The sequence below is a fragment of the Egretta garzetta genome, unplaced genomic scaffold (genome assembly GCF_000687185.1).
Source record: "Egretta garzetta isolate BGI_Z169 unplaced genomic scaffold, ASM68718v1 scaffold85, whole genome shotgun sequence".
NCBI classification, from domain to species: domain Eukaryota; kingdom Metazoa; phylum Chordata; class Aves; order Pelecaniformes; family Ardeidae; genus Egretta; species Egretta garzetta.
The window spans coordinates 673057-684290 of record NW_009259718.1 but is presented as its reverse complement, the minus strand read 5'-3'; the positions used below and the strand labels follow the sequence as shown (position 1 = coordinate 684290).

The following is an 11234-nucleotide window of genomic DNA, read 5'->3' as shown; positions in this document are numbered from 1 at the left end:
ACCCGGGCGATAGCGAATAACCTCGCAAACGCCAGCAATGTGAACTCAGCTCAGCTGAGCTTTCCCAAATCTCAGCACAGATCTGACTTCGTAGCTTGAAACTTTTAGATACTTTCTCATTCTGTGCAAGCCAGTACCCCCCTTGTATTCTGGATGCAGTCCCATTTTCTAGGAGCGGTCAGCCAAGAAGCCTTACCAAACTGTGCTGCAAACGGGCGTCCTAGCTCCCCATCTCAAAAGCTCCCTGTAGGTGTAGAATTAAATCACTTTTGCTTTTTCTGACACTTGGTTGCCTGCTTGGAATCAGTCTGTAGATGCTTGTTAATGAAACAATTCACATCTGTGCTGGAAAAAGAGTGCTGTTAATTCTTTGGTGAAAGAATGATTAATTAATCCTCAGTAAAATAAATCATGGTAAAAATTACAAAGGAGATTCATAGCATTCTTTCTTGTGGTGTAGCTGTAATCTAGGGAATCGTACAGTGGCAAGCCTGGATCGTTAGGTGTTCTTTTCCTACCAGGGGCTTACAAATATTCCCTCTTAACTAAAAGACGCATTTGGAAAGAAAATGAGAATTGCACAAAACCCACACCAGCTTTATTTGTCAGATCCAGAGAGAAAATGCATTGCAACCCTAGGAAGATAGCAAATGTGAATTAGAAAATACACTTGCTGAGGACCTGCAGAAGTCTAATGTCAAGTTCAAAGTCTGCTGCCTTCCTCAGCCAGCCTGACAACAAGAAAGATCCAAAAACTAACCAGATTTTACTCACCTGTCAGGAAAGAGTTACTTGCTCCAGGTGAGCAATCCAATAACCTTTGGCAAAGAAAAGAAAAAATAACGCTGGAACACCAGTTGAAATGTTTATGGTTGGTAGTATAATTGCACTGTTATTTAATAGAATAGCTATTTCGTCCTCAATAGATGGCAAGTGGTCGCTAGATACATATTTATAGAAACCTGACAGAAGCAGGTATGTGTTGTGTACTGTCAGTATTAGTCCCCATGACACCTATACCCGTGTTAAGAATCAGCCCTATCAAGGGTACGAAGGCTGCAATACAATCTGGCTTAAGGCTTTTATTTTGCAGGCTTTTTGATTCAGCAGTGAGTCCATTAGCTTAGGACTCTGGTGATTTGGTTTCCAATTGCCTCTCTGCCATGGACTTCTTATGTGACCTTGGGCAAGAGATTGAGGATGAGATCCGCAGCAGACTTTACATAATTGTAGCGCTCCGGTCCACTAATGCCCAGCTACCTGCTAACTGTGCCGTGCAGCAACCTGCACTTGTTGGCTTTGACCTCAAAATTTCCCAAGTGCTTGCAACGCTGATTCAGTGCATGTCTTGAAGTGTCACAGTCGTCTGCCCCCCGCCCCCCCCGGACTGTGACAGCCCAAGTGCAAGCGCGATCTTGCAGACTGAGCACTCCTTTGCCTCTGTCACCTGAGGGAATTAAATGAGGAGAAGGTCTCAGAAGGAAAGAATCATAGAATCACAGAATTGTTTAGGTTGGAAAAGACCTTTAAGATCACCAAGTCCAACCGTTAACCTAACCCTGCCATCCCACCACTAAACCATGTCCCTAAGCACCTCATTTGCCCATCTTTTAAATACCTCCAGGGATGGGGACTCAACCACTTCCCTGGGCAGCCCATTCCAACGCTTAACAACCCTTTCATTGAAAAAATTTTTCCTAATGTCCAACCTAAACTTCCCCTGGCATAACTTGAGGCCATTCCCCCTCATCCTATCCCCCATTACCAGGGAGAAGAGGCCGCCCCCCACCTCGCTACAGCCTCCTGTCAGGCAGTTGTAGAGGGCGATCAGGTCTCCCCTCAGCCTCCTCTTCTCCAGGCTAAATAACCCCAGGCCCCCCACCCGCTCCTCATCAGCCTTGTGCTCCAGACCCCTCACCAGCTTTGTTGCTCTCCTCTGGACATGTTCTAGCAACTCAACGTCCTTCCAGTAGCGAGAGGCCCAAAACTGAGAGACTGTATCCTGCATACGACACAGCCCAGCAAGGTGCTGGTGGTCCCAGTTTCTGAACTGACCCAACCATGGGAGCACTCCTGAAAGGAGTGGGCAAAGCAGGTTTTAATCTGCTGCCTCTTGTGATGGAACACGCCTCCCTCACCTCGAGCCATCACGTATGGTGGAGGGCCACTTTCAATCTCCCCTGCCAGAGCTCATCCAGCTGTGGGACTTCACCACAGTTTCCCCGGGCCAGGGAGAGGGAAACAAATGGCTGCAGCGGCTCCCTCGGCTGAACCCAGCTCTCCTGTAATCCGAGCAAGTACTTGGAGGAGTGAGCTGCTGGGTAGGCACAGGAGCCGTGATGGAGCCTCTCCTTCCAGCCAAACCTGAGAAAAGTTCACCCAGGAAGGCTTTATGTATCTAATTTTAGTAGAAGGTTCAGAGCTCTGAGGTCTGAAGGTCCCTTATGCCTGAAACAAGGTATATAAGAGGCAAATGCTCCATCCCTCGGTTTTCCCTGCCTGCCAGTGTGGTGGGGTTCCTGCTGTAGGGTGCAGCCTGTGGTAAAGGTGCCTTTCTGGAGCCCCTTGTGTTTTTCCATCTTGCTGTACTGAGAATTTACCTGCTGTCTCACAACAAGACGGTGCTGCTTCCACAGCCTGGAAAACATCATATCCTTAGCCCCCACTTCTGTAAAATGGTCCTGGTCTCCACCATTAGGAATAATAGGGAGCCTTCATTCAAAACGCAGGCAGGTATGGAACTATGCAAAGATCTGAGCTACGTGGTTATGGAAAATTTGGATGAAAAGGGCAAGCAGCTAAAAAAATTGTTAGGGGAGGTGGCTGACAGACAGACCTGGTGGGGGGGCTCATATCCTTAGGAAATCAGCCTGACAACCTGACAGCACATGAGTAAATTTAAGCACGTATTTAAGGACTTTACCAAACATAACTACAAACAGCAGACTGAGAAGAAAGTGATATGATAGGAAAAACTTCCTTCCTAGGACAAAAGCCCCGCCTGCAGGACTGACTGACGCTCTCAAAAGCTGAGGGTGCACACCAGCTATCATCATAGCGATGCCATCCTTAAGCTGATATTACAGCAGGACAGCACACCGGGTCTTCAGCTGCCCTCACCCAGACGCACTGGGAACTGTCACCAGATTGCCGCGCAGCCCAGGGTCCCTTTCCAGTTTAGAAAGGGAATGAAGGTGAAGACCACCATGAAGCAGTCCTGGCAGGTCCTGCCACCTGCACTGCTGGGTGCTACCTGGTGAGGACATGGTCTAGGAACAACCGAGCCCCTCTGGGAACGACAGCAGCTGCTGTCCTTTGTGTATGGCAACAGCTCCAAGGATGGCAGTGCCAGCCTCTCAGGTCGGGGTGGGAAAGCTGGGGGCTGCTGGGTTAGTCTGTCAGGAAAACAGTCAAAGCAATCTTTGGAGATGCAACTGCCTGCTGCTTTCTGGCTAGGGTGGAAAAGGGTTGGGGAGGGATTGTCGTAAGACAACCCAGGGCAGAGGCAGCATGAGAACAGGCTGCTTCACAGCTCAGGTTAAAGGGCTCTTCTCCTTTGCTTCCCTTTCTCCTATGATTCCACTCCGCGCCACTGACTACCGAAAAGCAACTGCAGCTTGAAGTGGGGAAAAGCCTCCGTACAGGGCAATGCCAGAGGTTGCAGCAGGCAGTCCCACAGCTAACAGTAGCTGTCCCTGCACTGTGGCAATGTTCACAAGAGCCCCGGGAAGTGAGCACAGCGAAGAAGCAGATGAAACAGCCGGGCACAAGACTTCATAATAAGCATCTAACAGACAAATCAGAAAAAAAAACCAACCCAACTCCTTGTCCTGAAAGGTCTCAGCTTTAACAAAGAAGGGGCAGAAGAGGATGAGACCAAAGCAGTGAAGCTGAGAAATACCTGTTCTGCTTTTCTTCTCCTCCAAAGCTCCCCTGCCGTAGTTCATCCTGTCTCATACCACCAGTTCTCAGACCTTCTTCCCTCTTGTCACTGAATCTCCTAAACATTGGGTTAGTTTCACCTTCCAGTGGGCCAGCCTTCTGTCTCTAGGAACCATGAAACCAAGAATAACGAGCATTGGGGTTAGGGGCTTTCCTTTTGCATGGGAGAAGCTCTCTCCAGCAACTGAGATTGTCTCGCTACCGTAGCAGGCTGCCTGCGATGGCAGAGCAGCATCTCCCTTACCCTCTCCCTTGCTGAAACTCACTCAGTCCTGGGTCCCCTGCCATTCTTCCCTTGTTGTCTGTGTGCCTGAGTAATATCCTTAAAAAAAAAAGAGGTTCGTCAAGCCCAGGTATTTTAGGCCCTTCAGTGCAACAGTGTCCCTGGGCTGAAAATTCATGGTCAGCTGCCCTAGCGCAAACCAGTCTGATTAGAGGCAAGAGAAGAGGGACGTGGTGCTCCCCTTTCCAGATGAGGTCTAGGATCAGCCCGGCCTCTACTAATAAATGGCAGAACAAAGTGAAACTCCTTAACGTATCTGGCCAGTTCTGTAACACAAGGGAAAATTTCTCCTATGAACCTGGGAATATAAATCCATGGGTTTACGTTGCATGAGATCCTCCCAGTGCCCCACCACAGCCAGTAGCTACCTGTGGTGTGAGAGGGAAAGGTAGATTTTGAATCCAGTAAAAAGTGAGGGTTAAACTGTGTGTAAGGTCTACCTCCCAGGTAAGGTCTACCTACCATTTGAGAGCAAGGATTTATTTTCAAGTGTTGAAAGCTCTGCAGCTCAGGATGGAAAAACTGGTGCAAGATCAGCTGGTTTTGGGGTAGTTCCACCCACGTAGTCTTGAAACCTCTTGAGAGCAGATATTCCCATGAGAGTTCAGAGCCATGTAACATATAGAGAAAAGTCCTTCTCTGCTTCTGATGCAACACAGAAAAAAGGTTTACAAGTTTAGGTCTGTGTAGTTTATCCCAGAAAATCATAGGAATCAGGAGATGAGATTCTAGTTTATCCCCCTCTCTAGGTAGAGTATAAATATAAATATAAACCCAAACCCTTTTTTAAGCACCCTCCTCTGTTTGTTTCACAGACTTTTTCTTTGAAAATGGGCATGTTCATGAGACAGTGCCTCAACACAATTTCCTGGGTAGACACGTTATACAAGACTGAGTGTCACAGAAACTGTCAGGTTTCTGGGTCCCTACAGAACAAGTCCTCAGGGTGAGAGACCAGGCACACCTGGCTGGATAGGTACGTGCAGAAGCCTACAGTGCGAGTGCCTTGTACATACCTGTGATACGAGAGGCCTTGTGGTTTCCATGGCGACTAAAGCAGTGGCTTCCCCTACAGATAAGTTAATGCAAAAATAAGGAAGGAAGGGGACAAAAAGGAAAAAGTGTGCACTGATTGCTTTGCCCTTTGAGACCATGTAAGTAGGTCTCAATTCATCAACGGCCAGCAGAGCACTGATTTTTAGCAGTAGCACCTAGGAGGATTTTACTCACAGAGATGCTGATCACAAAAATGAATTAGAGAGAACTCCCCACTTCGCAGATGGGCACGCTGACATCCAGGGACAAGTATGTGATTTGGTCTTTCTGTATAACAGTGGCAGAAACTATTTCCAAGGCTGCTTTGTCTGTTATTGCCCAGTTTATTCCTTTGAGGTCCCTCCGTCAATTCCCAGCAGTGAGTTTGGACTGGCTGCACAAGCAGCATCCAGCGTAAGACCCCGCTTTCAATGCCATACCATTCTTTGAAAGGCACCTTCCTCTGCTGCTAAAGTATGATCGGAGAGAGGTGTACTGCCAGTGGTTCTCAGAGCAGAGACCAGCTTTAATCCCAGGATCTAAAGAAAACCAAGCTGGTTTCATCCAGAGACCCAACTTTTATGCAAAAGTCACCTGGAGACATAGCAGACTGCTGTGAGCTCAGGTTCACTTTCTAGCCCAGTGCAAGGCCAAGCCTGCTTAGGCTTTGCAGGCTTCCTTGGTCCTGAAGCGAGGAGCCCTTCTCACTATCCAGCTGCTACAGACAACCTCTGTAGGTGCCATGCAAGACCTTAAGCCACACGGCAGCTCCTTCTGTGTCACTCCTCCCCTTCAGAAATGCAACTGAGGAAGGAAAAACTTTGAACAGCCCATCCCCTTAGGTCTCGGCCATCCTGCCACACACACAGCTTCCTAAAAGAGTGCCAGCAAGGGTTCCCAGTGCCTTCTTGCTGGGCTGGTTCCTTTTGCATAATGAGGTGCCTTTGCCCCATCCTGAGTGGGGGGGCCTTCAAAGGACTAACTTGAGCTCACACTCGCCTACTCAGTGGACATGTGCGGTGTTTATAGTTATCATTTCACGTTCTCCACCCCGGACCTTGACATTTCTCAGGAGGCTGCCCACAGTCTGGGACAGCTGTTGCTCAGTGAGGCAGACCCTGGGTATGGTCTGGGCATAGGCTGTGCAGTGCTTGCCCACCGTGACCTTACTCCAGAGCGTGGTCTGCCAGTGCCCTTCATCTAAACCCAAACTAATCAAAGCCTGTGGCTGCCCTTCCCTCATGCCTGAGCTTCATTTGTGAGGAGAATGGAAAGGGGATACGATAATTCTCTTTAAACACCCAGGAGGGAGAAGAGCTATTTAAGCACAAATCCTAAGGACAAATGGGCTATGAATAAACCAAGTGTGGAAACTAGAAAGTCCCTAATCACCAGAGGAGGAAAACGTCAAAGGGAGAACAGCCCAATGAGTTTTAAATGGCCATTGACCAGTTGTGACAGAGATTGAATGACATGGTCCCAGGTTTGGTGGCCAAAGATGTCCTTTTGCAGCCTCTGCCCCTAAATAAGAGGCACCCAGGCAAGGAATCCGTGGCCTAAGAAAGAAGTGACTTAGCAAGGTCCAAGTTCTCCTTTTTTATTTTCCTTTGCACACTGGGATTTACCTACATACATAAGACAAAACCTTGCCTGAGGAAATAGAACAAGCAGCGACTTCGAAGAACTCAATTCCCTGGGGGGCCACAGAGCAGAAGTTCCCTCCTCCCTCCCTGGCACCCCGGGACAGCCAACGCTCCCCTCGAGGCAGTGCTGATGGTGCTCATTCCTGCGCGCTCCCTGGCACAGCTTCGGCAAAGGCCAGCTGCTGTATATGATATGCCCTTTTTCTGGGAACCCTGTCTGGCCCTGGCAGGAGACGGACCGCTGTCAGCTCTGACACCTCTGACAGCTCAAACCCTGCACAAAGGGGACTGCATGTTTTTAAAGCTTTCCTCGGTTCTTATTTCTCTCTGCTTGCTCCTTGGGTAAAAGGTCTTTCTCGTCTCGAAGGACACCTCCCTTCCCCCAGGGCACCCCCTCGCTGTTCCTTCCCGCGGCTGCAGGGTGGGAGCTCATGGCTCCTGCCTGCAGCATCCCGGGCTCTCCGGGGTTTCAGAGGTGCTGGCTCACACCCACTTGGTCAGAAACTCGAGAAATCTGGCTTGTTCCTGGGAACTGGAGGCGTAGGAATGACATCGGGCAATGGTCTGCGGAGGTGCACAGGCTGAATATCAAGCATGCTTCCCTCCTCCAGCAGCTACGGAAAGGAGCCAGCTTGTGCCCTGCATGGGCTTCATGGCAGCATCCAGCCTTTGGTGTCAAAGCAGCTTCTCTGAGGCCAGAAAGGCAACAAGACAGAGATGGCCTTGCTTTTGTCGAGGACCCAGATCGTGCCTCCAGTCTCCATTTTGTCGAAGCAGAGCTTAGCAGGGTGGCCCCCTGGGCACCATCCCAGACCCCACAACCTGGGTCAGCACATGCATGCATGCATGCACACATGCATGTGCCACGCTGTCCTCAGTGTGCAAAGCTGCCCAGCTGAGCCGGCAAAACATCTGTGAAGCAGCGCCAGCGAGGACTGGCCAGGAGCAGCAGCAGGTGGCCCCTGCACCCACCCACCAGCGTTGGCCCCGGTTAGCTCACAGCTGGGGAGGCTGCACTTTGGCTTACAGCTCGCTAAAATTAGGGATGCCTGGTGTGGATAAAAATACTAACTATGTGAAACCTATAGGGAGGCAGCCAAAGAGCACATCGTATGTCTGACCGGTTAAAGCCCCGGGACGGCGTTCTTGGAGCACTACCTGTGAAAGCCACCTCCGCAGGAGTGACCTTTGGGTGTTCCATATTTGGAGTCTTGCCTTTTAGACCAAGGAACAGCGACCCCCTGGGAGGGCAGGTTCAGCAATAAACAGCCTCTCTGGGCAGCTCAGGTGGTGGAAAAGCACAGGAAGGTGGGACCAAGACGTTCTCCCCTGGTCCCACTGCCAGAAGAGTGGCTCCTCGAGAGGCAGCTGCTCAGCAGGCTTCTGTCCTTTCCCTTGGCCCAACACTACATCCCAGGACCTGTAATTTGCCAGTCTGAATTATGTGAGAACCCAAAAAGTTTCTGGTGGGGCATGCAAGGGGATACTAGAGGAGACAGCACAGCATTAGGAAGGAGAGATATCCCCCCTCTGCTCCCCAACAAACTGCCCATCAGCTCAAACAACAGAGAAGCCAATTGTGGAGTGAAGGCATGAGTCCTGCATAAGGATTCAGAGCTTTTGGGGAAATACCCTAGACTTTTGACATCTCCTCCTGTTGTTTCTGAAAACAAAACCCTAACATTTTGTGATATAAAATCACCATCATTACATCAACTGGGTTCTGACCATCAAGATAAACTGCAGCTTTAAAGACAGTAGGAGAGAAACAGAGGAGAAGTGTGGATTGCTTGAGGGATGTTCCCTCATCATCTCCTGTTGCTCTCCTCCTTGCATTGCTTGAGTTTTGCTCTTCCACCACTGTCAGCTAGGGAAACAGAAAACTCCCCACGCTTAAGAGAAGTTTACTCATGACAGCTCTCACAGAGACCCAAATGTCCCCAGTGCCCTGCCTCACAGCCTGAACAGCTTCAGAAGATGGGCAGGTGCTAAAGAAGTAGGAAGAAAATCCAGGCCACAAAGCCATAATGTCACTCCACAATGAAAAACTGACCATACTGAGACATCCACCCCTCCCACCCCCATTTGTAACCCTCTCTGCTGGATTTTGTCTGCCATTCAGCAGCAAAGCTGACACCAAACTCAAGGTTTGGCATGATCACTGTTGTTTGCAGCTGGGAGAGGACCATGGCCACCTTTATATGGGTGACACTTCTGCTGCTCTATAACCTAGGTTTTCAGAATGACCCCGTGGGACTTCTTAAATCTCCCAAAAGCTTCCCAGCATCACACCTAAGCTCGGATGGGTATGGTAGGTGTGAAGCTGAGGTGTTCTGGCAGGGAGTTGTTTCTTTCTATCCCCATTACTCAGATTGCCTGTAACTGTTGACACCATCCAAGGTGAGGTGGCGCTTGCTTACTTGGTGGTACTCAAGCTTTACCTTGGGCTGGCACCTCTCACGTGTCCCAGAGAGCCACGCACTCCCGCACGCTCACCCAGATCCAAGTATGGCTGTTAGCTGAGGGAAGTGGGAAAAAGGTGGAGTGCTCCTAAACTCGCACCTCCTTTTCCCAAGGTTGCACAGGATACAGCTTGTGATCCTGTGGCTAGAAAGTGTGCGTTGCAAAGGCTTCAAGCACATGAGTGTGCATGGACTATGAGCTTACAAGTGACTGCGGTCTCTGCTCGTGGGCTAAGCCAGCTCTGCCTGGCCAAAGCTCCTGCTGTACCTCAGGGACTACACGACCAGTTAGGTCCAGTTCTTCCAGGGCAGTTTCTCCCCTCCAATCTCCCCATGCATCTGTTGAAGCTAAATTACTCGCTATAGAGGCTGAGACAAAGGCAAAACCAAGACTTCAAGTGATATGAATTTAAAGGGAGGAGGAGGAGGAGGAGAAGGAGGAGGAGGGGCTGTGTTCTTACATTACAGCCGCCTCTGTCCCAAGATCCTGAGCCAAGAGGATTGTCAAGATTAGAAACATTATCTGCATTCAAATCCCACTAGCTTTATGGAATCAGAAAATACTGTAAGGGGATATATAAATGCTTGATACTGTAATGAGGAGGGGGCAACTAGCCAAGCTGCTGTGCCTCTGGCATACTCCATATTTTGCTGCCTTATGGGGTTCAGATATAGGTGTGGGAACATGTCCTCACCCAAGCACTGGTCAGACTTCATCTGGCACATGGCTAACATAGCTGTAAGTAAGTAGCTAAATCAAGTATGGACTGGTCTGGACATGACCGGACAGTCTTCTTCCCTTGGGCTTTCTGTGTTTTACCTCTGGTCACAGTGCAGCCAGAGCCTCAAGCGTTGACTCTGAGGAACCTCTTGCTGGTCTACACAACTGCCAACAAGCAGCGACTTGCTGACAATGTCCCCTAAAGCTGATGATCCTACAGGCTCCAATCCTTTTGCCCAGTAAAGGCAGATCCCCATAACAGGAAACAGAAAACAGCTTCTCCCACCACCCACCCACTTGCAGATGCCTAGGGAGCTTACAGGAGGTGCCCATCTCTGCCTTTGTTGTTTGGTATCAGCTGCTCTCAGGTGCTTTGATGTGGATGGCCGTGGCTTGAGCCAGGAGATGAGATGCCAGACGAGTCAGACCAGTGCTCAGATGACTTATCAATGGATGTGCAAATACGGACCAGTGCTCTGCCCCGTTCAGGCCGTACCCCTTGTAAGCACAAGCCCTGACTGTGCCACCTCACCTTTGTTTCAAAGCACTGGCAGAGAGCAAGGTAAGAGTGGTGAGACCGTGTGTTTTCTGTATGCTCCCTTTTTGCCTCACATGGTGGCATTTCCCGCTAAAGACAACAGGCCAGTTGTCTTTAGCGGGATCAGGGCGATCAAGGTTGCAGTGATGCTGTGATGGCTAGTGGAGAATACATCCTTCTGGAGGGCCCTGGGACAATTCTGGGGATGTGCATTTGGTGGAAGGGAGAACACAACCATGTTCTCCATCACTCTTCTTCACCCAAGCAAGGTCCCTGAGCCCTGATTCCCAGGGTGCCTGCAGTATCCCCCAGGATTTTGGGGAAGAACTGGGTGCTGCCAGCATGGGGAGCTGGCTGGCCCTGCGACGTCCTGGGGTGCAGGCGAGGGGGCTGCCCCACCGCTTTTGCTCCCCAATGGCTTTAATCACTGCTCGCTTTTGCGGCGGCTGGGCGCAGGCGGAGGCTATTTATAGCGGGGAGCCAAGGGGCCACGCGGCCGTGGGGGCAGTGCCGCTGGGTGACATTCAAACCGGCTTTGAGGCCAGGGGGATAGTGCCAAAATGGGTCCTGGGGGAGGATGTTCCTCATAAATCAGCCCGCCATCCTTCTG

At 50.2% G+C, this 11234-nt stretch overlaps 1 protein-coding gene across 1 annotated transcript in view; it reads left to right on the top strand.

Moving 5' to 3' along the window:
- The window catches only part of CASQ2 (calsequestrin 2), a 32069-nt gene that overhangs the window by 472 nt on the left and 20363 nt on the right, over positions 1-11234 (top strand). The gene's annotated exons all lie outside the window — the stretch shown is intronic.